The 24,612-nt window shown below is 51.3% G+C and overlaps 1 long non-coding RNA gene across 2 annotated transcripts in view; it reads left to right on the top strand.

Annotated features, from left to right (window-relative positions):
- Positions 1-19,437, top strand: part of LOC143821718 (uncharacterized) — a 33,069-nt gene extending 13,632 nt beyond the window's left edge. Inside the window, exons 2-5 of one of the 2 annotated variants that reach the window (XR_013225886.1) lie at positions 9,641-10,031; positions 10,201-10,323; positions 16,898-18,082; positions 18,227-19,437. This is a non-coding gene — a long non-coding RNA (uncharacterized LOC143821718). The remainder of the gene's footprint in view (positions 1-9,640; positions 10,032-10,200; positions 10,324-16,897; positions 18,083-18,226) is intronic. The other variant, XR_013225887.1, reaches the window with a different exon arrangement.
- Positions 19,438-24,612: the final 5,175 nt, after the last annotated feature.

The raw sequence follows: 24,612 nt of genomic DNA, 5'->3' as shown, positions 1-24,612 counted from the left end.
GTCAAAGTCATCGAGTAAGGAACCTGCATGGAGCGCGATCGGCCCAGCTGGTGTGCGAATGGATCCGGGGCGAGATCACCATGGCTTTTAAGCTCCCCTCCGCCCTCCTTCATTTATCCTCGCCTCCTTCCGGCGACGCACGCGTGGTCCTTATTGTGCCCGCTGACACCTGCCCCGGTGTTTTTAGAGAGTGGGCGGGTCTCGGTGGGCTTTTCCAGGCCACGGCTTCTGATTGGCCCTTGGAGATCTGATTGGCTGTGCAGATCCTTGAAACGTGTTGCTTCGGCAGCCGCCGCCGCCGCAGCGCAAGACTCTTCCCTGTCGAGTGACTGAAGCTAAGCGGGGCCTAAGCAAGGACCAGCTTTGCTTTTAAGACGTGGGTTTTAAAGCAGAGTCTGCCGGAAGTGTTGAAGGGCTAGAGTCAGGCTTAACCGCAGCCCCCAACATTTTGTGACTGGCTCCACCGCTCACCCCCCCCCAGCAGCTATGTTGCAGTTGCGGCCCCCGCACTGTCCCTCCCCAACCCTTTCCAAAGGTGCGGGCTTCAAAGGCCAGGGCAGGAGAGGACTTCTGGGGCGCTGTGGGCAACCCACGCAGGCCAGGCTCTTCCTTGGCCGGACTGGTCCTTATCTGACCGACCTCAGCCGAAGGGCTCGCCTTACCCAGCCGGCCACACTTGGGTAGGGAAAGGCTTCTTTTAACTGGCGTGGCTGCTCTGGCCTGGCGCAATGGGAGCCTCTCTTATGACTGCCAATAAGCAGCAATCCAACAGGTGCAGCTCTCTTGAAAGGCCTTGGGGGCTTTATGGTTTCCCTTTTCTATTCCCTCTTTCTCCCCGCCTGGTGACCGTGCTAGAGAAAATGAGCAGTCTTCGCAACAGGCTTTCCAGAGCTCAAGACAGACGAAGTGGGGCAGAGTCCGCCTGGATAAAAGAAACCGGAAGTTGATTCTCCCGAGGCTTTCTCAACCAGGATTTCATGAAACCCTGGGATTTCTTGACAGCCCTGGAAGGGTTTCCTGAAGGGTGGGAGTTAGTTTTCTGTATATCTTTTTTTTAATTCCTTGAACATTTATTAGGTGATATGATAGGGCCATGTCAACCTGCCCCCTCCTAAAATGGCCAATGACGGGTCTGGAGGGGGCAGGAAGGGGAGGAGCTCCACACGGGCTTGTCCACCGCTGTGTTCCCCAACCATATCCTGCTCAATTGTGCCATTTATGGGTTTCTCGAAGCCTGCAGAATGTTTCTGGGGTTTCACAATGGTATTAAAATGCGAGAAAGTCTGCCTGAGGCTGACTTCCAGGGCAGTGTTCTTAGCATTGCACTGACGGTCTTGTAGGACGGGCAAGGGACGTTTGTCCTATTTCTGCAGAAGGGGACAGATCAGCTTGGTGGAACGGTTATTAGCGGCAGCCTCTGATCTGGAGAACCGGGTTCGATCCCCCACTCCTCCTGCACATGCAGCCAACTGGGTGGCCTTGGGCCAGTCACAGATCTCTCAGAGCTCTCTCCATCCCACCTACCTCACAGAGAAGGGAAGGGTGTTTATAAGCCGCTGTAGGAGGAATAAATGAGGTAGGAAACATCCGATCTTCTTCGATAGAGAAAAGCTGGGTATAAAAAGCCAGCTCTCCTCCTCCTCCTCCTCCTCCTCCTCCTCCTCCTCCTCCTCTCACCATCCAGTTCAATACAAAAGCAACATTTGAACCCAGGACTTCTTGATGCATACCTTATGGTGCCATACTAAGCAGAGGCCCACCCTGGATTTCACAGTAGGCTCAGGAGGAAGTGATTCTATGTAGGGATGAACTTCTGGGTCTCCTGGCCACGCAGATGTCCCACCCCGAAGAAGAAGAAGAGTTGTTGGGCTTTATACTCTACTTTCACTACCCGAAGGAATCTCAAAGTGGCTTACAAAATCGCGTCCCCTTCCTCTCCCCACAACAAGCACCCCGAGAGGCAGGTAAGGTCGAGAGAGCTCCGAGAGAGCCTGCTCTGTGAGAACAGGGCCCTTGCAAGAGTTGGTCACCGTTTCAGACCTTCCCTTTGATCGCCGATCCCAACAGGCTGGCAGAAGGAATAACAACCCAGCCAGGACGTGTCGCCTTGGCAGAGGGAGCCTCAGCTGGCGCTTCTGGATCCGGGCACCGCGGCAGCTTATTGCTTTCCCCCAGGCGGGCTCCTGCCGCTAGAACTACCGTGCCATTTCTGGTGAGCTGTCAGGGGGGCCCTGCGTCGAGCCCAAGACGGCGGGGCTTGCCAGGAGGAGGGAGCCCTGTCCTCTGCTCCCGAGCCCGGAAGGCGCAGGCGCTGCGCAGCTCCCAACGCAGCCTTCTGGTGTTGGGAGTCCGCACCGGCATGCCTCCCACACAAAGGCTTTGCAGCCTTTCCCTTTTCACTGCATTCTGTAACGTCGGGGGTTGGCCTCGCTGGAGGAGATGAACGCCTTATATGCCCCCGAATGCCTGGAGATTCCCCATCAGTGTTTGCCCAGTATTATCAAGCTGGTCTTCACAACCATGAAGTCTAGAAGCTTGCTCCTGTGAAGCAAACACACAAACAAAAATGAAGTCCACTCTGCTGAATTCTGAATTCTAGAGCTGTTTTATATCCCGCTTTTTCCCACTTCCCCCAAGGAGTCCCAAAGTGGCTTACAAAAACCTTTCCCTTCCTCTCCTAACAACCGACACCTTGTGAGGCAGGTGGGGCCGAGAGAGTTCTAAGAGAACTGCTGTGCGAGAACAGCTCTAAGTTCATCTGTGACTGGCCCAAGGTCTCCCAGCTGGCTGCCTGTGAAGGAGTGGTTCTCCAAATGACTCTTAGACCATTTATGCACTGGAGGTTTCATGCCAGGCTGCAGGCTGGAGTTTTAGTCGTGGCAGGTTGCCCCACCTCTTCCTGTACCCACACAGAAGAGCATTTGACCTGGTGTGCCTCATCTGCCCCCAATTTTTGCTCCTGCACGGGAGCTGGGGCAGTGAAGTTCCCAGTGCATAAACGGTCTTAACCACTACACTGGGCTGACTCTGGAAGCCATTTGGGCTTTTTATGTGTTCTACCTGTCCAATAATTTGTGGAGGACAGTTGTCAGGTGTGTGCAAAACACACTCACCCATAAGTGTGCTGGTCTTACAATTGGCTTTGAATTTTTGGTAGAAGAGTACATTTGATCGATGTAACAAGAGTGACCTTCCATGTCCCAAGGCAGTACACCTCAGTTGCAGCGGGCAAGCAACCAGGGAGGACCGCTGCCTTCTTGCTCTGCTGCAGTCTTCTAGGAAGTCTCTGGGGGAAGCAAGTGGGATAAATCCCTTTGTTCTACTCCCAGGAGTGCCCTGTTTGTGAAGGGCCACATGGCAGCTCACACAGATCCTCTGTGTGCAGATGCAGTATAGCTTTGCATGATGGTGGCTCAGAACCAACAGGAAATAACCATCATGCTTTGCTTGTGCACTTCCCGGGAGCCTTTGGTTGGAAACAGAACCAGAACTCCCCCCCCTCCTTTTTTTTTCCTTGTGAAATTTTCTCAGGATCTTGCAAAGTGGAAAAACGTGCCAATTTACTGGTTGCCCCCCCCCCCATACACTTCTAGCTCCTCATCTATTGACTTCCGTGCATCAAAAGCTGTGCTGGAAATGTGCAGCAGGAGAAGAAAAGGGTCACCTCTTTTACTTTAATCAAAAATATATTTTATTTTAATTAACTTTTCACTTTCATTTTATTACATTTATATACCGCCCTTCCTTGCAACTCAGGGCTGTCTGTTCTGAAATAGAGAGAGAACCTTCAGAATCAGGCTGTAATCTCCAGCTGCGGTTCCACAAAGTCAATGGGGATGTACCCTCCTAAATCAACTTAGTGAAAACCTGAGGATTTAAGTCCCATATTTGAATGCTGAAGGGAGGGGGCCTTCCGAGGGGGCTGCTCCTAGTTTTAAAAAGGCGGAATGCCGCGTCAACCGCCCCCCCCCCATAAAATCCCATACACTCAAATAATAAAGGGGGTGGCATTTTAAAGCCAGGAAGGCTAAGATGGGAGAGGCAGGCGAGGAAAAGAGGATCTTGCGCGGGCCCCGGCACGTGTTGCTTCTGGACACCCCTCCCCCCCGCGGCTGTGGGATTCACTCTTTGGGGAAGGAGCGGGCGGTGGTGATCAGAAGAGGGGGGGGGGTTGCCTTCCGGAAACAAGCGCTGGCCTCCATGGCGCGCTTCCGAGGGGGAAAGACCGGCGATTCGAAACAGGGCCACGGGAAATGAAGGGGGGGGTATTCTCCCTTCCCCCCCCCCCGGTTCCGGGAAACGGGATCGCAGGCGAAGGTGTGGGGCTGGGGTGGGGGCGAGTTGCCACTGCCGGGGGCGGGGGAAGAATGATACGCCCCCTCCCGCTTTGGTAGGTCGACGTCCCGGGCTTGGCTTCACCGGCGCGCCCCTGTATGCGCTTGTTCGTTTAGAAAGGAAGAAGGGGTGGCCCGCCGCGACGCGGTTCCCGAGCTCTCTGCCTCCTTCCACCCGCCCGCCGGTCTCTGCTTGGCATTCAGCCGGCCAGGCGGCTTTTTCGAGGGGGTTTGGGCAGACATTGAACGTTTCCTTCGCGAAACTCCCTGGGTGGCGGGGGGGGGGGCGGGGGGAGAGAAGGAAGGGAAGGTTTGCGGTGGAGGATGACTGGAAGCGGCGGAAGGCACTCGTCTGACCCTCCAAAGCGCCCCCCCCCAGCCATTTGTTTGCCTCAAAGACCACTTATGCACTGGGAACTTCACTGCCCCACCCCTCTATCAGGAGCACAGATAGGGGGTGGATGAGGTGCACCAGGCCAAATGCTCCCCCATGTGGGTGCAGGAAGAGGTGGGGGCAACCGGCATGAAACCTCCAGTGCATAAACGGTCAAAATGGAGGCCCCACCCGGGGCTGAACCGGGGCTTTCTTGCAACAGTGGCTTTCGGGTCAACTCTTCGTACAGCCAGCTTGTCAACCGCACTGCCCCAAGATTGATTGATTGATTGAACTTATATACGGCCCAACCCAGAGAGCCGTCTCAGGGCGGTATATCGGGCACTGATCTGGCACTGGCTATGTACATAAGCGACTTCTGGGAAAGGAAACATATTCATAGCTGTTAGGCCGAAAAGCAAAGTAAAACCTCCATGTTCAGCTGCAGTGTATCGCTGAGCTCCGGGAACAAAAACAGGGACTCGTGGGCTACATTCGGGCTTCCCAGCGGCCTTTGCCTTGTCCCTATGCAAAATAAGTTTGCATCTCTGGTCTGACTCTGCAAGACTCTGGGGCGCTGGACCCCCTTAGGAGAGGCTGCGTCCCTTAGCGGAGCAACTGCTCTGCATCGCTCATCTTTCCTTTTCACCACTTCCCCTCTGTAGGACGAAGGAAAAAAACACGCACACACATACCGACCACCTCCCCGTTTTCTCCAGTGCCAGGTGCCTGGCAGGGGAGCGTTTCCAGGTCACCTTTGATGCCTCCTCCCCCAACGCCGTTTAATGTTTTGTTTTGCGTCCCAGATGCCATTTCTTTCGTTTTTACTTTGGGGGGGGGGAAAGGGGGGGAGACCCGCCATGGAAATGCAACCCTCCTTTGCGCTGGATCCATTAGACGGCTTTAATATCCGTCCTTTTACAGCTGGAAGTTAAAGGCAGCTAACCAGATCCGTGAACTCTGACATGAAGGCCGCCAGGCCCAACAGGCAGTTGGGGGTTGGGCGGGCGGGCGCATAAGGGGACCCAAGCTCCCCTCGCGGTGGGGGAACTTTTGCAGCAGGGAAACTACCGAGATGCTCTGGCCGGTGGCAAGTTTCGGGCGCCCTGGGAGAATCGCGCGCCCGGCTCTGGTGCGTCCCGCCTTTGGGAGAGCTCCGAGGAGTCTTTCACTCCGGTGTGCCCGAAAGCCACAGGCACAACTCCTCGCGAGAATCCCGAAACCGAGCCAGCCGGGAAGGTGGGGAGAAAGAACCCCACCTGGTTTTTAAAAGTTGAGCAAAGTCTTTTCCCCCGCATTCATCCAACCACCCGTTTGGGAGACCCTTCCTAAATCCTCCCCATTTCCTTCGCTGAACGTGCCGTCCCGTCGGGCTTGGCAAGGGTCCGCTCCCTTTGCCAGAAGTGTCACCTTTCGGCACTCCTTAAATGGGACCCAGTGGCTTAAGTCGGGCTGCCCTAAAATATTTCTCAAGTCCCCCGTCTCTTTCGCTCCTATTTGTCAAAACCGAGGAGGATTTCCTCTGTAGAAGCCCAGAGATCCTTGTCATTAGCGCCCGGGGTTCGCTCTTTTCCTTATATCCGGCCAGGGCGAAATAAAGAAATATTGTTCCTTAGATTCTCCAGAAAAAGTCGGTCACCAGGGAGAAGTCAGCGGCTGCGCTCCGGAGAACCAACAACGCCGAACAGATTCTAACGCGTGTCGATGGAGGGCGAAAGCTCGCGTTTCGGTTCCGTTTGTTTCGAAGATCTTTTTTCTCCTCCAGATTCCCAGAATCTGGTGCAGTTCCACTGGGTATGGAGGCTCTCCGGGACAGGTTGAAATCCCACTGAAGTCGGGCCCACCAGCATTTCTGGTTTTTAAAAAAGTGCCATTAAAGGACAAACCTAAGTAGATCTACTGGGCAGTAAATCCCATTTTATTCAATAGGGTTTAGTCCCACGAACATTTCCCCAGGGGCCCGACATAAGTGGCACCAACCTCTTTGGAAATGCCTTTGAGATTTAGTCCAAGCCTATTAGAATTCGACTTCACTTCCTTTCCTTCCGAGCGAACGGGGAACAATCCCATCCCGGTCTTTCTCAAGCTCCCGGTCTTAATCCAGGCCGTAGAGCAGGGGTAGTCAAACTGCGGCCCTCCAGATGTCCATGGACTACAATCCCCATGAGCCCCTGCCAGCGTTCGCTGGCAGGGGCTCATGGGAATTGTAGTCCATGGACATCTGGAGGGCCGCAGTTTGACTACCCCTGCCGTAGATCAACTTGGAAGGCTCTCTAGGGGAGATGTTTGTGATTTTCGGAGGCGAAGCGCCGCTTGGGGGACAGAGCGGATGCCATATTCAGCCACCCCTCTTTTTGCCAGGTGCGCCATCCTCTTGCCCAGAGAACGGGCGGGCCAGCTCCGTTCAAAGCAATGGCTCCGCTGACCGCAGGCAGACGCGGGTTTCTTGAGAAGGGATCGTGGCCATAGCGCGGCACTCCTGAACACTCTTAAGGAGGAAGCTGGCCCTCTCGAAGTCTGGGCAACTGAGCAGACCTGCTTGGGGCCGGGCGGGAGCCCAGCTCCTTTGACTCCGGGTGGGGTAGGGAAAGCGATTCCTGTTGAATTTAATGGGCAGTTGGGCTTCTCTGCAATCTGTTTGGGATGGGGCTGCAAGTCTTAGATTATTTTTAAGGGTGGTGGTGGTGCGGAACCCCTCCCACCTCTGTCCTGGCTCTCCTCCTCTGTTCTTTGGCTTTTTAATTTGGTTTCCTGGTGTTCAAAGGGTCCTTTCGGGAAGGCGGGCTCCCCCGCCCGGTTTGCGGCGCGGCCGGCGGGTAATTTATAGCTTCGCTTTCAGAGCCGGCCCAGCAAGCGGGCCCGCGTTCCACGCCTTGGCTGGGGCATAAATTACAGAGTAAAGACACCCCCCCCCCCCTCCTCGCCTTCCTCTCCGCGCTGCGGTCACTCGGCGGGAAGGGGCAAGGTGGCAGCAAACCTGCCTTCCCCAGCAGGTGCGCTTCTGGGCGTGCCCGTTCGCGCATCTCCCCGGGGCTCTCCATCTCCCCCGGAGCTGGTTCCCTTGGTCCTCTGGAGGGTTCCCTGAAATAAACGGGGATCCCCCCCCCCCCCCGCTGAGCAAGGCGCCTGTGGTCCCGATTCACAAGAGAATGCCCAGCGCCTCACTGTAGAGCTGCGGCTCTGGCGGAAAACTTTGGAAGGGGTCCGTACAAGACGGTGGGTCAGTTCAGAAACCTGCTGGGAACGCCCCGAGCAACCCGTCTTTCCGGGTTTCCATTGGGACCAGTCGCTGCCCCGAGACGTTTCCAGTCTGTTGAGGCCAAGCTCAGCGCTTGGCAATTCAGCTCTTCCAGTGACGGGGATGCGAAGCCAATCCCCTGCGTGCTTACTTGGAAGTAATTCCTACTGGATTCAATGCGGCTACTCTCAAGTAAGAGCACGCGTGGCTGCAGCTTGAAGCTTCGGCATAGAGGATCTTATAAGGGTTGCCTTTCCGCAGGATTCAACCAAGCCTGGTTCTTGGTTAAATCCTGCGCTAAATGCATAAAGGAACTAATTCTAAAACTCGGGCAGGGGAGTCTCCTTGGACTTGCTTGGCTGCCGGGGCCATCCCAAACAGACAGTTGCAAATAAAGGAGAGCTCCCGGCCACCCTTTCCTCCGTTCCCCTGCTGAACCCATCGCCCCGGAGAGGCGGCCCGTTTACAATCCTGGACCGCCGGTTTTCGTATATGTGTACAAATGCCTGTCTCAAGAAAACCCGCGCTTTGGGGTCCAGTTCTTTACAGCAGCAGCAGATCTAAAGCATTTGGCATTTTTTTTTGAGAAGTTTTTGAGAAGGCAGCCCGTGTATTGAGGGGAAGAGGATTGTCAAGGGGAGTTGTGCGGGGCAGCCCGTGGGCTGTTTCAGGCTGTCAAAGGGGGTCCTGGCAATGGGGCCGGGGGATGCAAAGAGCGTGCTGGGGAGAGGCTGCCGGAAGGCAGGGCCACTGGGCCCAGTAGACGGAGCTCAGAAGAGGGCCATCTATTCACGAGCAAATGCAGCTTCCGCGGTGCCAAAAAACCGGCCCCGACAGCCCGGCGTTCAAGAAGAGCCCAGCCCCAACGAAGCCCTGAATGGTGCCCGTCGGGCAGAAGCCAGGGGGCTTCCAATCATCCCCTCCCCCTCGGATCTGCCCGGTTCGAGTCCCCCTGACGGCAATGGCGGCGTCGGGCCCGTGCTATCGACCCCGGTCGGACCCAGAAGCGCCGCTGGATCCGGCCGAAGGAGGAAACTCCCGCAGCGCCGGTAGCTGCAGTACGGAGACGGCTGCAGTTTTTGTTTTCGTTCCCATCCATTTTACGCCTTTCAATCGGATTGACTTCGGGCCCCTTCCCCGTCGGCTGGAAGTCATTTCGATTGTCTGAAGTGGCTTCGGGTGCCGGACAGGATCCATCCAACCCCCCGATCCAGCCGAGGTCGCCAGAGCGGAAGGCCAAGGGGGCTGACAATCGCCCGACCCTTCCCAGGGCACCGCGGGGGAGCCCAGTCCCAGGTCGTGCTCGAGCAAGACGGCAGACTCCCCCGCCCGCTCTTGGCCGAGCTTTCGGTTTCCACCCTGCGGTCCCAGGACGGGGCTGACCCGGCGGCGCTGGGCCTTTCCCTCCACTCCGCCTCCCCCGAGGCCTTCCCGTCTGCCTTGTAGGGGGGAGCGCGGAGAGAGACATTCAGAGGCTATAATGGGGGTTCCCCCCGGATATTTTCCTCCCGTGAATGAACTGGCTCCCTTTGGAACGAACGGGGTGGGTGGGGGGAGGTCCAGGCCACTGAATTTGGATCGAATCCCTGTCTAGAGTGACCAAATCGCACTTTCCCCGGGCTGGCTCACCGATTCCGTCCTCCCCCCTTGCGCGGGAGGAGAGCTACGAGATAAGAAATCCTTCTTTGTGTCTAGCAAAAAAAGGAATAGAAAAAGCTTTCTCAAGACGGTTCCTTCGGCGGCTCCGGGGAGCTCTTTTCGTGGCCGGAATCCCTCCCTGCCTCCCCCCACCCAAGCGAAAGCGGCGGCTGCTCCGCGTCCTCCCGGGGATTCTCCGAAGGCCCCAGACCCTAGCCTGGCCCCGAACGGCTCCGATCCCCCGCTAACCAGGCCGGAGAGTCGGGCGCAGCGCAAGGCCTGGATCGCCGCCCTCTAGTGAGACTCCGCAGGCGGCGCGCCCCGGTGTGCTGGGAGTAGAGCCCGAGGAGGACGGCAGATCCCCGAGAAGGCTTCCGCGGAGCCCCTCGACGCCAAAGGAGGCGAGAAGCGGCGGATTCGCAGGAAAGGCACTCAGCAGAGAAAGAAGGCAAGTGCCACGGGAAGGAGTGGGAGTCACGACCCTCATACAGGGCTGGTCAGACCCTAGTCTTTACTGAGAGTATTAGAGGTGTACACAACCTCTGGAATCCCCCAAAGGACATGTTTTTAGCTGAGCCAACACTGGAATGTATCACTGCTTTTCTCTTATTTTGCAGATGTGAATCATTTCTGCTCTCCTCCTGTTGAGATTTTTGGTCTTTTAAGGAAGTGTTAGTGGAGATAAGTGGATCAAGGCTGAAAAATGGAATGAAAATGAAATGAACGTGAATATTTTGAAGGTATCGAGAAATCGAAATCAATTGTGTTCTTTCTTTCTTTCTTTCTTTCTTTCTTTCTTTCTTTCTTTCTTTCTTTCTTTCTTTCTTTCTTTCTTTCTTTCTTTCTTGCTAAGTGCAATGGAAAGATAGGCCAGATCATTACTTGGGAGTAAACCCGGGAAGGGAGGCCTTGACGGATCGCGCGTTCTGCTTTTGTTAAAATTTACGAACGAGCCATAAGAGCTGCGCCTTCCTCCCCCGTCCAGGCTCTTGGAGACCCGCTGGATGGGAAAGCCAAGCCCCGCCGGGCTCTCCCCGAAACCGAAAGACTCGTAACTAACTTTTCCGACTCATTGGCAGAACCAATCGGTAAAGAGACGGAGCCAGTCGAGGCCTAGAGGCCGCCCTGTCGCATGCGCTCGCCTCCCAGCGCGACATCCCTCCCTTTCGCTGACGGCTTGGTTTCGTTGGTTCAGACGCATTATTCAGATGGGCGCTGCCGGTTTCGGGTGAGGCGTCCTCCTCGGACATCCCCACCCCTCGGGGTCCTTGGGATAGTTGTTTTGCGTTGCGTCCCTCCAGGGGCCGCTGTCGCCTGTCCTTCCAAATCGGTGTGACATCGAATTCAGCCTCGCCTCTCCCCCCCCCCTTTTTGTGCCTCCGCAGCATTGGCGGCCCCCGGGGGCACTGGGCAGGTTGGCCCTGGGATGCCGTCCAGAAGCACTTGCTGGGCCCAGCCGGAGGGCAAGGCACTTCGCCGGAAATACTCACAGGGCAGTTTCGGCCGCTTGGCCAAGAGAAACGCCCGCGATGCAGCCCAAGGGTCAGTGCAGAAGAGGTGAGGCGCTCCGGCGCATCACTTGCATCCATTGGCATCCTCTGCCCCCCCCCCGCCCCCGAAGTTTACACCCACAAGACACTGGTGGGGAGGGAGCATCAGAAACCACCTGGCTCCTCTTTGCTCCCCTCCCCAGGGACCTAATCCCTTTCTTGCCAGCTTCCTTCAGGGGCACCTTTGCTTCTTATCTTTCTCTCCACGCTTGATCTTTTCCCCTCCCCCTCCCGTTTGGAAGGTCTACTTCCTTCCGCATTTCTTTCCTCCCCCCTCTTTTCTTCTTGCCCTCCTTGGCATCAGATGAGAGCAAGGGCATGACAGGCACTGCTCCACTGTGAATTGTTTTTTATATCAGGGGGATAGATTCCCACTTCAGAATTTCAGGTGTGTGCAGTGCAGTGTTTGAGAGGCACCACGACTGCAGAGAACATATTCTTGAAGGTGTGTAGATCAGTAGAAAGTCTTGGGAAGGGGTGTGTGTATAAATTTAGGCTTAGAGTGGCCCAAGGTTACCCAGCAAACTTCCATGACAGGGTGGGATTTGAACCCGGCTCTCCCAGGTCCTGGCCCGGAATTTTAACCACTACACCACATGGGCTCTTTGTCTGAGACCAGCCCCATTCCTTCCTTCCACTGGACTGGAACCCTGTGCTGCCAAACACCGGAGCGCTCTTGCAAGGTGCAAAATCCTCCCCTTTCTAGAGAACGTACAGAGAAAACACAACATGGAACTGCCCGGAGGTAAGCTCTGTATAAGCCTAATCTCACCTGACGTGGCCTCGAAATTGGTTCTCAAGAAAATCAAACCTCCTGAGTCGCCAACTGAAATGAAACCTCCTCTGCACACTTAGGTGGGCGAGACCCCTTGAGCGTTGATGTTGCCATCAAGTCATAGTCTCACAGATGACCTTTGGAGACCCCAGGGGGGTTTCAGGGCAAGAGACGTCCAAAGGTGGTTTGCCATGGCCTGCCTCACAAGCCTGGTATTCCTGAGAGGTCTCCCATTCAAATACAGCCCAGGGCTGACTCTGCATAGCTTCTGAGATCTGTTGAGATCTGCCTACCCAGGTCAGGGCCAGTGGAACTTACTTTTGAGTAAATGAACACAGGATTGGGCCACACATTGATGTGGCTTCTTTGTCACACTTCTCCTTCATTTTCTCCCCCCCCCCTTTTATTGCATCCCCCATGGATAACTTTACCAGCATTCCAAATTAGCCGCATGGAGCACATTTGCTGGACCACCCTGATTTTGCACAATGAATCCTCTAACAAGAGTTGCAAAATGTCATTGTTATTATTTCCTCCACCCCCACCCCCAACCCTTTGTAAGTCATGGAGAAGGAACCTGATGTGGTTCCATGGACACCCCCCTCCCCCCTTACTAGACAGTTTCCTTTGCTGGCCTCTGGCTTCTGAGAAGACACCAGATGGGGCCGACCCACCTCTAAGCCGAGGGCTACGAACTCCTTGCCAGCAACTGCAAGCTGCAACGCTCAGGGTCCTCCAGCCCGACTGATGCATGGGCATTTCAGGAAATTAAGGTGTGAAAACCCCAATGCAGGATAGGTGCCCTGAGGGCATACTTGTACCGCTTTGATCTCGAAGACACCTTTCTTAGGGAGTTGGTTTGGAAGCCTCAGTGGCTGGCTGTCCCAAGAGGAGTGTTTATCTCATCCCCCTTGGGCATCAGCAGTCTCGCAGGCTTCCCCCCCCCCACACCACCAAACGCTTAATCACTCCCCCCTTCAGACATGCCTAAATTTATGGGTGTGTTTTTTTCTAGGCTTAAAAGGCATTATTTCAAAAAGGTGTCTGCTTTAGAAGAATCCTCTCTCCCAAGGGCTGGAAGGTTATCAGGACCGATAAAGAGTTTCACCTCTGGCCTCCGGTTGTCACTGATGGATGAGTGACACTTACCTGGTATTCCTCTGCTCTCATTAGCTTGACTGGGCTCTTAATTGTTTTCACACCTTTTCCTTCCTCCTGGACAAAGTTTGGTGCTCTCCAGCAACTGCTCCCCCCTCTCTTGGGCGTCCCTCCGTTAGAGACTCTCTTGATGCATCTGGCAGTTCTCTTGAGGCTTTGAGTGACTCACTGGTTTCATTTATTTCAAAATGTATACCCTGCTTTTCTCTCCAGCAGGGACTCAAACGCCATCTCTGTTGTCCTGCTTCAACGGGTGAGAGAGGAGCTGAGCCCAGGTCATCCAGAAAGGTTTCAGGGCAGAGCAGGGAATCTACCCTGGGTCTCCTGGATCCTTTCTTGATACCCTAGCTAGCGCAGCAGGGCAGCTCTGTGGATCTATGCCCTTCACATGCCAAAGATGTGGCACAGGGAACACTTCAGGAATTTCTCATCCCATCAGTTCAGCCCCATCCAGAAATGTGTCCACCCTTGCTGTAGCTCGGGGGTCAACCATAAGTTCTGGCTCTGAAGAGTAAAACTTCTTTGCTAAAGATATTAAATAGACCGAAGGCAAATAGACAAAATCATTTTTTGAACTGACATGACAACTTGAGTTTGCTAGATATCTGGAGATGGCAAAAGGGTTCTTCCAAAGAATTTACCTATTTTCTGGAAGAAATCCTTCTCAAGGATAGTATGTTCTGGTTATTTAGAGAGAAAAAAATATTGATTTCTAAGACAGTTGATGTTGAGATTTTTACCCCTCCCCCCAATTTTTGGATCATGAGCCTGAAAAGTTGATCATTAAAAGGAAACCAAACAGATTTAGATGGAGATTAAACAAAATTTTATTACAAAGGGAATCCATTGCAGGAGGATTGCAAAATAAAACTGGGGGGGGGGGGGAATCTGAAAGCAACCTGAAAAAAAGGAACTGATATGAGAATAGTTTGGGATGCCAGTAAAGCTTTTATTGGAGATATTTTATTCAATATAATGTTGGCCTCAAGGAAAAAGAAAAGGAGAAAATTCAGAAGATTGAAAGAGAGATTCAAAAAGAAAAGGAGTTTCAAAAGTGTCCAGAAAATGCTAGTATATTGTCTAAGATAGATTTTTTTGTTGTTAATGCAGCAGATGTCAATGCTGACAGCAGGGCAAATGGAAATGGAACTGAACTTTAGAAAACAAAAACATTTTGAACATGCAGATAAACTGAGGAGATGGCTGGTTTATAACAAAAAAAAAACAGAATGGAAAAATATAGATACTGAGGATACAAGAAGGTGATAAAATTCATACAGATAATGAACCTATTCAAGATGAACCTTTTATAGATATTACACAAATTTATATAAAGAGTATGATGCAAGAATATCTTTAGGCCAAAATTGACCACTGATTACAGAAGAAAATGGGCACAGCCTGCTGCCAATGAGGTCCCAAGTAGGCTGTAGGGGGGACTAAATGGTAAAGCCTTAGTATGGGCCACAGGGGCCATGAAGGTGGCTAACAAATGAAAAACCTACATAACAAAAACCACGTCTTAAAAACTATTAAAAGCCAGGCAAAATTAAAACCAGAGCAAAAATACACGCAAACACAGAAGCATAAAAACAACAACTACTGTGCCACTCAAGGCAGTATGCAACAGCTTTGCAAGAGGCCTTCTGTACAGCTGGTGCTGGTCGCATGAATACCAGCTTAGCTTCAGCCAGTGTCTGCCTTGTGTGTCTCCCACCTGTACTGGTCTCTGCTGCAGTAAGAAGGCAGTGGGCTGGATCTCATGGAGGATTTCTGCACATGAAAAGGCTTTCCGTGGATGGAACGTGGCCACCTCACCTCTCCCCTCATTCTGCAGCCAAAAATGACCCTTGGAATGCTATATCTGAGGGGGGTGGGACTCTGAGAACAACCTGTGGGAGGAGCTGGAGGTCTGCTGTGTGAGGGGAGGATAAGGTGAAAACTGCCCCCTCCATCTGCCAAAATCTTCTGTGGGATCCAGCCTCCTGTCGTTGTCATCCCCAGCCATGTTACAGCCCTCCAGGCAATGTACGGTGAGGTCTTCTGTCCATGTCTGCGACAGCAATAAAGCCTCAATCCATGGGCAGCTTTGAGTCGAGCAACCTTTATTCCAGGATAAGAGTTCATAAGTCAGCACTCGCTTCATTGGGTGCCGAGGAGAGTCACAGGGGTGGCCAAACTGTGGCTCCCCAGGCAGCTCATGGGAGTTGTAGTCCATGGACATCTGGAGAGCCACAGTTTGGCCATCCCTGCAGGGTGATGTATATCCTGAACAGAAAGGTGGCATTTGTGTAAGTGCTCTGTGTGTGTGTGTGTGTGAGAGGTGACTGTTATAAGGAGAGACAAGATTCAACCCAAAGAATAGGCAGGTCACTCAGCATGGATGTGAGGCACCCCCAACTTATCTTCAAGAGCTGAAACGTAAAACCTATGGAATGAAATCAGTAAATACAATAGGATGTCACGGAGATATAGCTGGAGTAAGGGAGGAGAGGGAGAAATCCAACCTGCAGTACGGAGCTCTTCCACCAGGCTGATGGTTGAGGCTGGCACAGTGAGGATGATCTGACACCCCCCTACGTGTCATCTCTGCCCCCTCTTCCCCCTTCCTCTATTAGATATTGCTGGGGGGGGGGATTGGAGGTTGGGGTACACCAGCCTGTTCTTTGGGATTTTTGACTTCTTGTTTTATGATTTTTATGTCCTAATGTGTTTTAATGGAATCAGAGTCCAGTAGCACCTTTAAGACCAATGAAGATATATGCAGGGCATGAGCTTTGGAGTTTTATCATGGACAATTGTGCCTTGGTATGAGCCGGTTCCGGGAGTGGTGGGAAATAAATCGTAACAACAACAACAGCAGCAGCAGCAACAACAGCAACAGCAACAGCAACAATAATAGTACATTAGGAATGCCACCTCCTTTGTTAAGTCTTGGGGGGCAGAATTACCCGGTCTTGAACTTGTTGCCAGAGCTGCTAAGCTACACTAGGTGGGATGAGCCCTCCGGCTCCTGGTGCTGAGAAAGGGAAGTGACATTGTTATTATTCCAAAGGAATTTGGGGCAGATGCAGAGAAGCTCAGCAATTCTAGGCCTTTCTGGCCATGTCTAGAGTGAACCGTCCATCCTATTCTGGATGCTGATGTCCACTACAGATCTTTGGCCGAGTGGAACATTTTAACAGTACATGCAAAATATTCTGAACTCAAGAATGTATTATGGAGTAAGTGCTAGTATTTATGATTGTAATCATTTTTTGTTATTGCTATTATAGCCTTGTAAAGCTTCCGCTTCTTTTGCAGAAGAAGAGTTGTTTTTTATATGCTGCTTTTCCCTACCTGAAGGAAGCTCAAAAGGCTTACAGTCGCCTTCCCATTCCTCTCCCCACAACAGACACCCTGTGGGGTGGGTGAGGCTGAGAGAGCCCTGATATCACTGCTCGGTCAGAACAGCTTCTTCAGTGCTGTGACTAGCCCAAGGTCACCCAGTTGGCTGCATGTGGGGGAGCGAGGAATCTAACCCGGCTCGTCAGACTAGAAGCCACTGCTCCATCCTAACCTCTATGCTGGTTCTTTGGTAGTCCTGTCAAACAGGACTCTACTGTTCATTTTACTGGGAGAGGGTGGGTAGAATCAATGGTCTGTTAACACCCCTAGCTGTCTTTTTAGCCCCCACCCACCCAGGAGCAGGTCTTGTGGACACAAAGGCCTCCAGAGAGTAGCAGCGTGGTATGATGATCGGAGCATCAACCTGAGGAGGATCGAGTTCAAATTCACTTGCGGTTATGAAGTCCACAGGTTGAGTTGGGCTAATTGCACTCTCTCTTTCAGCCTAACCTGCCTCACAGGGTTGGTATGAAGGCAAGACAGAAGAGGAGAGAACACGGAAGCCCCCTCAAGCTCCTTGGGGGTCAGGTGGGCTAGAAATGTGATGCCTTTAATTTGTTGCTGTACCTGACGCTTCTGCTTGCCTGCCTTTCAATCTGCCTCTGTCTTTGCTCTCGCTCCTTCTGGCAAACTTTCAGAGAGAAACCCTTCTGGGTCCATTCTCCAGATATTCTGCAGTCCAGGCAGGAAAATCCGGTCCATATCCTGGCTGGAACGTCCCTTTCAGAAATGCAACTACCTCAGGGGACTGGGGGAGGGAGAGGAAAACCCCCGCAGCATTTTAAATATGGATTACAGTGCTTCTATGAAAGACAGATGGGAACGGTTAAAAATGTTTATAACGAGGCTTAGCATTAAAACAATATATTAACGAAAGAAGCAGGACTGAGGGGAGACTGATTGGCAGGCGGGATTAATTACAAGATTTTCACCTTTCCAAGGGGAAGGCTAAGCTCGCCCAGGCCCAGAGTGGTGACCCACTTCGAAATTGTTTATGTGTTTTAGAATAGCCCAGGAGTCAATTAAAGAGAGAGGGGAGCTGGGATAAGTCTCAGTCCAAGGCTGAAGCCTATCTCGGTTTTAATCCCGGGGGAAAGAGGCATCCTTTCAAAGCAAGACCGTCTGCCAATTAACACAGCAACAACCAAATCTTGCTTCCCCGAAGAAATCACAGTTTTTAAAGAAGGGGTTGAGTGCATGGTTTCAGTTTCCTGGCATGGCCCAGGGAATCCTGCGCCTTTGTTGGGATCAGGCCTTTAGGGCCAAAGGATGATGCTGGGAACCCATAATCAAATTCCCAAGGAATGCCAATTATCTGAAAAAGCAGCCCTTTGGGTGCAGGGAACGGGGTGGCTGTTAGTTTTGCTCACTGTTCCATTTTCTCATGGGAAAATGCTCACCCCCCACCTATTCAAGACCTGATGGTACCTGCCGTCAAGTCACAGGTGACTTACAGTGACTCCTGGTGGAGCTTATAAGGCAAGAGACAAACAGAGGTAGTTTGCCCTTGTCTGCCTCCGTGCCATGAGCCTGGCAGGCCTTGGAGATTTCCCATCCAGATTCTAGCCAGGGCCAACCCTGTTGGGACACCCTGCTGTCCACCTGTCTCTTGCTACCCACATATTCTAGGCCAGGGGTAGTCAAACTGCGGCCCTCCAGATGTCTATGGACTACAATTCCCATGAGCCGCTGCCAGCATTCACTGGCAGGGGCTCCTGGGAATTGTAGTCCATAGACATCTGGAGGGCCGCAGTTTGACTACCCCTGTTCTAGGCAGACCCTGGAGAAGCGAAGTTTCAACTCTGTCCACATGTCAGAGCCTTTCCGGACTCAAACTGGCTTTTCTGACTTGAAACTATAGAGACGGAAGTCCTGGACGCATCGCAAAAATACAGGTTCTGAATATACATTTGTATTATGAGGAAGATGACTGCACGCCCCATGAAGAAGGATGCTTGAGGCCTAGAAGGATGCTTGAGCCAGTTTGGTGTGGTGGTTAGGAGTGCGGACTTCTAATCTGGCATGCCGGGTTCGATTCTGCACTCCCCCACATGCAACCAGCTGCGTAACCTATTTTGCCTTTCTTCCAGGCAGCCCATTCTCTCTCCTTTCTCTGCTTCCTTCTCTTAGAGCCAGTTTGGTGTAGTGGTTAGGAGTACAGACTTCTAATCTGGCATGCCAGGTTTGATTCTGAGTTCCCCCACATGCAACCAGCTGGGTGACCTTGGGCTCGCCACGGCACTGATAGAACTGTTCTGACCGAGCAGTGATATCAGGGCTCTCTCAGCCTCACCCACCCCACAGGGTGTCTGTTGTGGGGAGAGGAAAGGGAAGGCGACTGTAAGCCGCTTTGAGCCTCCTTCGGGTAGGGAAAAGCAGCATATAAGAACCAACTCTTCTTCTTCTTCTTCTATTGCCGAATAATGTCCTACTGTATGGAACAAATGAATGTATCTTCTTGACACATGGCTTTGAGGAATGTTGCATGTCCCATAGTGGAGACATAAGACTGACTTCTAATTGTACAATAAATAATTGTGAAAATATATTCATTGGGCCACCTTGTTACCCGCCATCAGTTTGTTTTTCAGTTTGTTGTACTCTGTCCACGGGTCGACCAGCACCAGGATGAGGAGGCCGGCCTTCTTGGATGGTGCCTTCGGCCAAGCAGCCTCCGAGCCCCCCTCTGTCCTTTCTTTTCTCAAAACCAGGAACAAAAAGAGATGCCCTCATTGGAGCTCTTCTGCAAGATTAGAGCACACCGGGCAGCGACTGGAGAAACCTGGGCCCATTCCGCACCCATTGCACAGTGCTTTCCCAAGAAGTAGATTTTCCTGTTCTGCAGAGGGAAATCCAGCTGCAAAAGCACATATTTATTTATTTATTTGTTCATTCATTCATTCCTTCATTTTTTTGATTTCTACCCTGTACCTCCCAGCATGTTGGCTCAGAGTGGCTTCCAACACTGTTTATAAAACATTCATAATAAATAGAATTTTACATATATTAAAACTTTAGAAACACCTTTAAAATAGTCATAGTGGTTGTATCAGCTGTCACCAAACTGTTTTGTTTGAGAGCATCAGGTTTTCGGAAGGGGGCATATCTATATAGAGGGAGACCAAGTGATGTTTAATCAGAGTTGTCTTGCTGTTCATTGGTCCCCACCACATGCTTGGCGGAAGAGCTCCATCTTACAGGCCCTGTGGAATTGACCCAGTACCGTCAGGGCCCTTGGCTCTTCCAGGAGCTCATCCCACCAGGTCGGGGCCAGGACTGAAAAGGCCCCGGCCATGGCTGAGGCCAGACATACTTCTCTTGGGCCAGGTATCACCAGTTTGTTCATACTGGATGATCTTAATGTTCTCCGGGGGGTATAGGCCCTGTTAGCATGTGGCCTTAAAGGTGAACACCAATACCTCAAAGCAGATTCAAAATTCAACTGGGAGCCAGGGCAGCTGCCTCATGGCTCCTCCATGGTGTGCTGCTGGGTTCTGGACCAGTTGCAGTTTCCGGATCAGCATCAAGGGAAGGCCCATATTGAAAGTGCATTATCCAATTCGTGTGAAATGGGTCCTGGTTTCAAATCTCCACTCAGCCATGAACTTCCTTTGTGATCTTGGTTTTATTTTTTTGTAGTCAGGATAAAAGTTGGGGCAGGGGTCATATGGGTCACCCTGAGCTCCTTGGAGAGGGGGGTGAGCATAATTTCTTTAAAAAAAAACTTTTTTGCCAGTAAAATACATCATGATGAAATCTTGCAGTCCATCAATACCAGCAGTTTAAGGGAGCCCCCCCCCCAGCATTTATTTTTCTTCCTTCCTTGTTAAAATTTAGAATAACAGAAGGGACCTAAACTGATTAAAACATAATAAGTTAGTGCATATTTGGGGCAGGTGTTACTTTATGAAGTCAAACAAAGAAAGGACAGGTACGTTTCCCAAGGAGTTGGCATTAAAAATATCAACAATGGAAGATACAGTGAAAGGGTATGTGACATGAGAGGTGAAAGGTGAGAGATGAGAGAAAGATGGGAATGCTATTGGTTGGAGAGATGTCAGCTCTTGAGCACATATGAACTAATGTTCAGGTTTGAAAGAGAGGGAGAACTGATTTAGAGGTGTAAGGCTGGTGCTCTTGATGATGTCATACCTGGAAGGGAAAGACAGCAGGGAAGGATATCTATCAGGGATCCAAGCAGGCAGCAGGCTCTGAAGCACAGACTGGAAGCAGGGCAAGTTAGGTCCTAGCCTATGATTTCCAAGTGCCTCTGTTGTTGCCAGGGAGAGATTCCATCCACACCAAGGAAGCTTCTCTGCACCAAGAGGCAAGACAGGTCAGGCGCTGCCCTCTGACCTCGGGATGCTTCCAGGGCTCATTTCGCACACAGCGGATAATGCACTTTCAATGCACTTTAGAAGCAGATTTCTCAGTTTCACACAGGAAAATCCAGCTGCAAAAGCACACTGGAAGTGCACTATCCAATGTGTTGCCGAATGAGCCTAGGTCAGTCTGGTTATTAGCCGAGCAACTGCATGTCATTTATGTTAGCAGTGGGACAAAGAACTGGAATATATTCCTGTTGAAGAGGCTGTTGTAACATCTGGTGGACAGAGAGCAGCAGAGTTGGGTCAGCCCCACAAGAGGACCGGGGGCAGATCTGATGCACTTTAATTTTCATACACCCCATTATGTTCAGGACTGTGCATCATCCATTGAGTGTTGTGGCCAGATCTACTGGTTTATGGGAGCCTCCCTAATTCAAAGTACATGCTAAGGTGGGGGGGGGGGTCTGAACTTGCTGAGATTGAGGCCACTTTCAGGGCCTTTTGCAACAGGACGTTACTCCGTGAAATGGCGAAACCCATTTGCAACTGACGGATACAGTTCGTTTAAAGTGGATTGGAAGTGCATTATTCAGAGTGTGTGAAAGTGCCCTCTGAGAGGGAAAGAGACATTGAGATCATAGAGGACAGCTCAAGGTCAACCCTGGATGCCACTGCAGTGAAAAGGGAAAACTCTAGTGTTGGGATTTTTAAGAAAGGGACTTAAAATCAAATAGCCCCTATTGTCATGCCCCTTTATAGAGCTAATGGCTCGACTTCATTTGGGATATTGTGTCTTGAAAGTGGTGTGGCAGGGCTCGGGAAAGTGCCAAAGAGTGAACCTAAGATGATTAAGGGATTGGATTGTAAGCCGTGATTTCTTCGGGTAGTAAAAGATGATTAAGGGATTGGAGTGCCTTTTGGATGAGGAAAGGCTGAAGAATCTGGGCCTTCTCAATTTAGAAAAGAGATGATTAAAGGGGGTGGTGGTGGTAGAGGTTTATAAAATTATGCCCAGGGTAGTGAGAGCAGACAGAGAGAACTTCTCCTCCCTCTCCCAAAATACTAGAATTTAAGGGCATCCAGTGAAGTTGGTGGGCAGTTGATTCAGGAAAGATACTCAATGAGTGATTCAAATGTGGAATTTGCTGACCCATTAAGAGAGCAATCCTAAGCAGATCTACTCAGAATTCTGCTAAGGTCTACACCAGCTTTTCTCAACTTTTTACAGATGAAAAACCCTTGAAACATTCTTCAGACTTCAAGAAACCCCAGAAGTGGCACGAGCGTGCAGAATATGGTTGGGAAGGCTTGCTGTGTACACATCCACCTGAGGCCCCGCCCTTTCCCACTGCCTCCAGGCCATTATGGGAGGGATGGGTGGGTGGGCATGACCATATATGGTCATATCACCTGATAAATGTTTAACAATTTTAAAAAAATATATAAAAAATTAATTAACTCCCAGGCATTCGGGGGCTATCAAGTAACCCCAGGGTTTCACGGAATCATAGAGTTGGAAGGGATCCCCAACGTTGTCTTGTCCAACCCCCTGTGCAATGCAGCAACTCACAACTAACTGCCCACCCACAATGACCCCAATTTCATGCTCCAGTGATTCCCCCCCCCCACATACACACATACTAAAAGTCTCCAGAATCCAGCCTGGCCTGGAGTAAATTCACCTACCATCCCAAAGTGGCAATCAGCAATTCCCTAGGTATGCAAGGAAAAGCCACAAGAGACAAACACCGGCAACCCTTCCTGTCCACTTACAATCTGCCTACGTTCATAAAATCAGCATTTCATGACACCCTGGTTGAGAAAGACGGATGTACTCAATGGGGCTGGCTCCCACCAAAGGGGTTTTAGGACTGTCTTGTAAATGATGCAACATTTCAAAATGAGACCCTACTTACAGCAAACTATACACAGAAGTATAGGCTGCAGTCCCTGATTATTTATCCAAGCACCGTGCTATCCCACTGCTTGTCTTGAACGATTCGGTTTTGAATAGTCCAGGTCTGCCCTATCAAAGTCAGGGGGCATGTTTCAAATATTATAACAACAACAGCAGCAGCAGCAACAACAACAATTCATTTGTAGCCTGCTCAGGGTGGGTAACATCAGTAAAATCAACATACAGTTTAAAACTTTAAAACAATTGACATACAGAGGCAAGCCCTCTGAAATACCTAGACAGGGGAGTCCTCTACAACAGGGGTAGTCAACCTGTGGTCCTCCAGATGTTCATGGACTACAAACGCTGGCAGGGGCTCATGGGGATTGTAATCCATGAACATCTGGAGGACCACAGGTTGACTACCCCTGCTCCAGAAGGTAGCCAGTCTTCTAATTTCTCCTTCTTTGTGGTGCCCAAAACAACATGGTACTCTAACCAGAGCGGAGTCAAGCGGTACCCTCACTTGTGATCTGGACACTATACTGCTTTTTTGCACCCTGTCAGATCCCACACGGATGATCATGTAAGTGACCATTTTGCTAGTTGGGGATAATTTCCGCCCCAAAGAAAAATTAAATTACAAGTGTGGAATAAATGCAGGCCTTTTGGAGGGAATGGACTCTCTCCTCCCAACACTCTCACCAGTAGTTTCTTTGGGTGTGACTCACAAATCAGTCAACGTTCAGCAGATGGCAGCAGCGCCACAAATTTGAGACCCGTGAGTGAGCCAGCAATCCAGAGAAGGTGGGGGAAGAGGGGGGTTAGTTTCTCCACCCACCCCATCTTGAAGGAGATCGAGCAAAAGTGAAACCTACAAACGAATTTTCACTGCTATTGGAAAACTAAAAAATAATTGGAACTAGACAAGACCCGAAATGCAGGGAACTGAAAGAGCAGGTTGCTGTCAAGACTACAAAATACATTCTGACATTAGGTAGCAGAATTCTGGAGCCAGCAAAGGTCTTCTCCAGAATACCGGCCCAGTTTTCAACAAAATTGCTCAAAATTGTTCCCGGGCTTCTCCCTGCCAGGGCTCCATTTGGGTCAGGATCCTGCATGTGACAGGAGGGCAGTCTGATTTGGTGGTTAGGAACCCTGGCTGCAAGCCTAGCCCTTTGCCTTCGATGAATCACCTCCACATGGGCCTGGTGCCTCTGCCTGCCTTGTAAAGATGGGGGAGACCCTGAGGGGGTGGTGATTTGGGTCTGGGTCTGACTGAGGGATGGGCTTCCCTGATCCTGGCAAATTAACAGGACCTCCTGTTAGAGTAATGGTTCTCAACCTTCCTAATACCGCAACCCTTTAATACAGTTTCTCATGTTGTGGTGACCCCCAACCATATAATTAGGCAAGGGTTCTTTCACAGAAATGAAACAAAAACTGACCAATGGCATGAAGATCCATTGTTCATGATTGTAGATAATTGGTTTTTCCCCAGGGTTTCTCAGTTCAGTTCTGCCTCTTGTCCTATCATGCTGATCTCGCTCTTTTCCGCTGCTCCAGACAGATGAACGCTCTATTTCGATCTACCCTGCAAGGCTGTTGTGTGGATGGTGCCCCCCCACAGTCAAGCTGCTTGCCCTGCCATGACCCCTGTGAAAGGGTCGTTCGACCCCCAAAGGGTTCCCGACCCCCAGGTTGAGAACCAATGTGATAGAGCCATGCACTCATCTAGGGGTGGCTTGAAACCCAAGGCATCCACGTCTGACCACCCTTGGAATTCCAGAGGCCCTGTGACCTTCCTTGGGGATGGGCTTCTGCTCCACATGTTCTTCCTTGGATGAGGAGTCCATTGCTAAATCTATCAGAAGAGAAGAACCTGTGTCTTGTCTTGGCCTTCAGCAGGGGCTATGAGAGAGCAGAAGAGATGG

Source organism: Paroedura picta, chromosome 12 (genome assembly GCF_049243985.1).
Source record: "Paroedura picta isolate Pp20150507F chromosome 12, Ppicta_v3.0, whole genome shotgun sequence".
NCBI classification, from domain to species: domain Eukaryota; kingdom Metazoa; phylum Chordata; class Lepidosauria; order Squamata; family Gekkonidae; genus Paroedura; species Paroedura picta.
This window is presented reverse-complemented; position numbering and strand designations above follow the sequence as displayed.